The sequence below is a fragment of the Oncorhynchus nerka genome, linkage group LG4, assembly GCF_034236695.1.
Source record: "Oncorhynchus nerka isolate Pitt River linkage group LG4, Oner_Uvic_2.0, whole genome shotgun sequence".
NCBI lineage: Eukaryota > Metazoa > Chordata > Actinopteri > Salmoniformes > Salmonidae > Oncorhynchus > Oncorhynchus nerka.
In genome coordinates this window covers 40,062,899-40,068,898 of record NC_088399.1, presented here as the reverse complement: position 1 = coordinate 40,068,898, position 6,000 = coordinate 40,062,899, and the positions used below count along the sequence as shown (strand labels likewise).

At 45.4% G+C, this 6,000-nt stretch overlaps 1 protein-coding gene across 1 annotated transcript in view; it reads left to right on the top strand.

The window, feature by feature from the left end:
- The first annotated feature begins 268 nt into the window (after positions 1-268).
- Positions 269-6,000, top strand: part of gnaz (guanine nucleotide binding protein (G protein), alpha z polypeptide) — a 42,047-nt gene continuing 36,315 nt past the window's right edge. Inside the window, exon 1 of the mRNA XM_029653452.2 lies at positions 269-520. The gene's annotated coding sequence lies outside the window, so the exon portion shown is untranslated. The remainder of the gene's footprint in view (positions 521-6,000) is intronic.

Here is a 6,000-nt window from a genome sequence, read left to right as displayed (position 1 = left end):
CTGTTATACATTGAAACACACACATAAGCTGTCATTTCCATTGCTTCTCATAGGGGTCTCTGTCTGTTTCCCCTTCTCAATGCATGCAGCAGACAGCTTCTATTGTATCCTGTTTTTGTCACAGCCCAGTGTTCTGTTTAGCTTGGTGCCCTTTTACCTCTTTCTCTGTTTCTCTCATGATTTAATCCTGTCCATTTTACCCTTCTCTCTCTATCCCCGCTGACTCCTCCCTTCATTTCTCTCTCCCTCCGCTCTCTGACACACTCAAACACGCACGCACACATACACACACACCCTCCTCCCCCACCGCTGCAGTGTCTCAACTGCCTTGGAGCAAACAAGAGAGGAAATAGAACACAGACAATAATAAGAAAGGCGAGAAAGAGGTGAATAGAAAGAGATAGAGAGGGTGTGAAAGACAGGAGAATGTTGGACTAAGGGTGGAGTGCACACAGCCGTTCTCTTCCAGCAAGTGTTTGTCTGCAGTATCCCTGGTGAATGGATGCTGGACGGTGAAACGGTAAGCCTGCCTGCTTTATTTTCTCACACACCCTTTTTTCTGTCATCACTGCTAAGTTGGCCTCCTTTGGGCCACCTTTGTTTTTCTGGGGGGGGGGGGGTGAGGAATTGCTATGTGACTGTATTCATAATACGGAGGAACAGAACATTTTTCCTCTCAGCTGAGCTCAGGATGGTGATGTTCTGAGATGGAGCCAAGGCAAGGCTGCTTCTCCTGTCCCCTCCTCCACCCTGCCTGCTCTCTATGTAGACCTAGACATGTACAAGGAGAGCTGGTGTCTGCCTGTCTGTGGTGCACATCTCCTCCTTGATACATCCTTGATACATATGGTTGTCTGTAATGTTGGGTTTACGTGAAATGGGAAGGATACCTCAAAGGTGTATGTGTGCATGCTCTGTCCATCCCAGTGACCATGAAAGAGAGAGAAGAGAGCCAGTAAAAGCACTGTCACGTAGGATCTGCTGTATGGCTCTCATGACTGCCTTAGTTAGACAGTGAATGTGACACTGCGGTGGGAGGAGCACACACCCCGTGGAGCGTTGCTCTGCAGGCAGGCACTGGACTGGACATTGGCTTCACATCGGCATTTAGCAGCACTCCGCCTGCCAGCCCACATCAACAATAACATCAGCACTTCGATCGATAACCGTTTTTGACCCAGGATGGGTGTGTGTGGAGGTGTATTTGTGATGTGTGTGCATGAGTGTGATTCTAACAAAGTGAGAGAGTGTGTGTGTTCGCTGCTCTCCATCGGCCACAGCACTGAGGGTCATTTGTTTTATTTTAAAAATCCCTCATATCTCTAATGAGGCATTACTGTGGTTTGTGGAGAGGGGTCAGAGTCAGCAGTGCAGTGCCAGGAGTCTGTCTGTGTGTGTTTGTGTGTATGTGTGAGTGAGAGAGAGAGTGATAACCTGCGCAGGGAGGGGTCGTGGGGCTAGTGGGTTTAACAGCGGGGAGGCAGATGAGGTTGATGCAGTGGAGAAAGAGAGAGAGAGAGAGAAATGGGGAAAGAGAGAGAGAGAAACGGAGAGAGAACAAGATTGGGAAACAGGACAAGAGAGGAGAGATGGAGAGAATGTAATGAGAAACATTGAGGGGACAGGGCTGTTTAGCCGAGTGTCACCGGAGATGATGGATGATGCAGACTAAAGAACTGGCTGCGTGCGATAGTCCGAAAGAATGAAGTGAAACAGCCAACATCCAGGCCCTCAGACATCTAAAAATGGAGGCACAAATAGTGGAAGAAAATCCCACAATTGCTTTGGGATCTCTGGAGGAAGACAGATCAAATCAAATCAAATTGTATTAGTCACATGCGCCCAATACAACAGGTGTAGACCTTACAGTGAAATGCTTACTTACGAGCCCCTAACCAACAATGTAGTTTAAAAATAAAAAAATAATAAGAAATATGAATAAGAAATAAATGTAACAAGTAATTAAAGAGCAGCAGTAAAATATCAATAGCGAGACTATATACAGGGGGAACCGGTACAGAGTCAATGTGATGAGGTACCGGTTAGTCGAGGTAATTGAGGTAACATGTACATGTAGGTACAGTTATTAAAGTGACTATGCAAAGATGATAACAGGGAGTAGCAGCGGTGTAAAGGGGGAGGTATCCATTTGATTAGATGTTCAGGAGTCTTATAGCTTCGGGGTAGAATCTTTTTAGAAGCCTCTTGGAACTAGACTCAGCGCTCCGGTATCTCTTGCCGTGCGGTAGCAGAGAGAACAGTCTATGACTACGGCGGAGTCCTTGACCATTTTTAGGGCCTTCCTCTGACACCGCCTGGTATAGAGGTCCTGGATGACAGGAAGCTTGGCCCCAGTGTTGTACTGGGCCGTTCACACTACCCTCGGAAGTGCCTTGCGGTCGGAGGCTGAGCAAATGCCATACAGGCAGTGATGCAACCATGGTGCTCTTTGAGGATCTGAGGACCCACCCCAAATCTTTTCAGTCTCCTGAGGGGGAATAGGTTTTGTTGTGCTCTCTTCATGACTGTCTTGGTGTGCTTGAACCATGTTGGTGATGTGGACACCAAGGAACTTGAAGCTTTCAACCGGCTCCACTGCAGCCCTGTCGATGGGAATGGGAGCAAGCTTGATCCTCTTTTTCCTGTAGTCCACAATCATCTCCTTTGTCTTGATCACATTGAGGGAGAGGTTGTTCTCCTGGCACCACACGGCCAGGTCTCTGACCTCCTCCCTATAGGCTGTCTCGTCGTTGTTGGTGATCAGGTTGTATCATCGGCAAACTTAATGATGGTGTTGGAGTCGTATCTGGCCGTGCAGTCATGAATGAACAGGGAGTGCAGGAGGGGAGTGAGCACGCACCCCTGAGGGGCCCCGGTGTTGAGAATCAGCGTGGTGGATGTGTTGTAACCTGCCCTTACCACCTGGAGGTGGCCCGTCAGGAAGTCCAGGATCCAGTTGCAGAGGGAGGTGTTTAGTCCCAGGGTCCTTAGCTTATTGATGAGCTTTGTGAGTGCTATGGTGTTGAATTCTGAGCTGTAGTCAATTAATACATACAGGTGTTCATTGTGTCAAGGTGGGAAAGGGCATTGTGAAGTGCAATAGAGATGGCATATCTGTGGATCTGTTAGGGCGGTATGCAAATTGGAGTGGTCCTTTTGTTCGATTAATTCCGTCAATATATATCCAAAATGTCCATTTATTTGGCGCGTTTGATCCAGAAAAACACCAGTTCCAACTTGCTCAACGTGACTACAAAATATCTCAAAAGTTACCTGTAAACTTTGCCAAAACATTTCAAACTACTTTTGTAATACAACTTTAGGTATTTTTTAACGTAAATAATCGATAAAATTGAAGACGGGAAAACAAACTGTAGCATGCTTTCTAATCACGCGCCTCTATCTAACAGTACACTTCAAGTGACCCACGTTCAAGATGGCCGTACTTCTTTATTACACAAAGGAATAACCTCAACCAATTTCTAAAGACTGTTGACATCCAGTGGAAGCGATAGGAACTGCAAGAAGGTCCCTTAGAAATCTGGATTCCCAGTGAAAACTATTGAAAAGAGAGTGACCTCAAAAAAATAAAATCTGAATGGTTTGTCCTTGGGGTTTTGCATGCTAAATAAGTTCTGTTATACTCACAGACATGATTCAAACAGTTTTAGAAACTTCAGAGTATATCCAAATATACTAATAATATGCATATCTTATCTTCTGGGGATGAGTAGCAGGCAGTTGAATTTGGGCATGCATTCCATCCGGACGTGAAAATACTGCCCCCTGTCACCAAGAAGTTAAAGGTCTTACATCGGCTTCGGAGAGCGTGATCACACAGTCTTCTGGAACAGCTGGTGCTCTCATGCATGTTTCAGTGTTATTTGCTTCGAAGCGAGCATAGAAGTAGTTTAGCTCGTCTGGTATGCTCGTATCGCTGGGTATCTTTTGGCTGTGCTTCCCTTTGTAGTCTGTAATGGTTTGCAAGCCCTGCTACATCCGACGAGCGTCAGAGACAGTGTAGTGCATTTTGATCTTAGTCCTGTATTGGTGCTTTGCCTGTTTGATGGTTCGCCGGAGGGCATAGCGGGATTTCTTATAAGCTTCCGGGTTAGAGTCCCGCTCCTTGAAAGTGGCAGCTCTTGCCTTTATCTCAGTGTGGATTTTGCCTGTAATCCATGGCTTCTGGTTGGGTACGGACAGTCACTGTGGGGATGACGTGATTGATGCACTTGTTGATGAAGCCAATGACTGATGTGGTGTACTCTTCAATGCCATCAGAGGAATCCCGGAACATATTCCAGTCTGTGCTAGCAAAACAGTCCCGTAGCTTAGCATCTGCTTCATCTGACCCCTTTTTTATTGATTGAGTCACTGGCGCTTCCTGCTTTAATTTTAGCTTGTAAGCAGAAATCTTGAGGATAGAATTATGGTCAGATTTGCCAAGTGGAAGGCGAGTGAGAGCTTTGTATGCATCTCTGTGTGTGGAGTGAAGGTGGTCCACAGATTTTTTTCTCTTTGGTTGCACATTTAACATGATGATAGAAATTTGGTAAGACCGATTTAAGTTCCCCTGCATTAAAGTCCCCGGCCACTAGGAGCGCCGCCTCTGAGTGAGCGGTTTTCTGTTTGCTTACGGCAGAATACAGCTCATTGAGTGCGGTCTTAGTGCCAGCATCAGTCTGTGGTGGTATGTAGAGAGCTACGAAAAATACAGATGAAAACTCATTAGGTAGATTGTGTGGTCTTCAGCTTATCATGAGATACTCTACCTCAGGTGAGCAAAACCACGAGACTTCCTTCGAAATTTACAAAAATACGTAGTCCGCCGCCCCTTGTCTTAAAAGATGCCGCTGTTCTATCCTGCCGATACAGCATATAACCAGATAGCTGTATGTTGATAATGTTGTCATTCCGCCATGACTCTGTGAAGCATATAAGATTACAGTTTTGAATGTCCCGTTGGTAGTTTAATCAAGTCAAGCCAAGTCAATATGGAACATTTCAAGAACTTTGAACATTTCTTCTTTGAATGTTGCAGTCGCAACAACCATCAAAAGCTATGATGAGACTGGCTCTCATGAGGACTGACACAGGAAAGGAAGACCCATAGTTACCTCTGCGGCAGAGGATAAGTTCATTAGAGTTACCAGCCTCAGAAAATGCAAGCCAAATAAATGCTTCACAGAGTTCAAGTAACAGACACATCTCAACATCAACTGTTCAGAGGATACTGTGTTAATTAGGCCTTCATGGTCAAATTGCTGCAAAGAAACCACTACTAAAGAACACTAATAACAAGAGACTTGCTTGGGCCAAGAAACATGAGCAATGGACATTAGACTGGTGGAAATCTGTCCTTTGGTCTGATGAGTTAAAATTTGAGATTTTTAGGGTTCCAACAGCTGTCTTTGTAAGACGCAGGGTAGGTGAACGGATGATCTCCGCATGTGTGGTTGCCACCGTGAAGCATGGAGGAGGAGGTGGGATGATGTGGGGGTGCTTAGCTTTATTTAGAATTCAAGGCACACTTAACCAGCATGGCTACCACAGCATTTTGCTGCGATCCCATCTGGTTTTCGCTTAGTGGGACTATCATTTGTTTGTCAACAGGACAATGACACAACACACCTCTAGGCTGTGTAAGGGCTATTTGACCATGCAGGAGAGTGATGGAATGCTGTATCAGATGACCTGGCCTCCACAATCACCTGAACTCAACCCAATTGAGATTGTTCGGGATGAGTTGGACCGCAGAGTGAAGGAAAAGCAGCCAACAAGTGCTCAGCATATGTGGGAACTCCTTTAAGACCGTTGCAAAAGCCTTCCAGGTGAAGCTGGTTGAGAGAATGCCAAGAGTGTGCAAAGCTGTCATCAAGGCAAAGCGTGCCTACTTTGAAGAATATAAATATTTGTTTAACAGTTTTTTAGTTTCTACATGATTCCATATTTGTTATTATATAGTTTTGAGGTCTTCTAATATTCTACAATGTAGAAAAT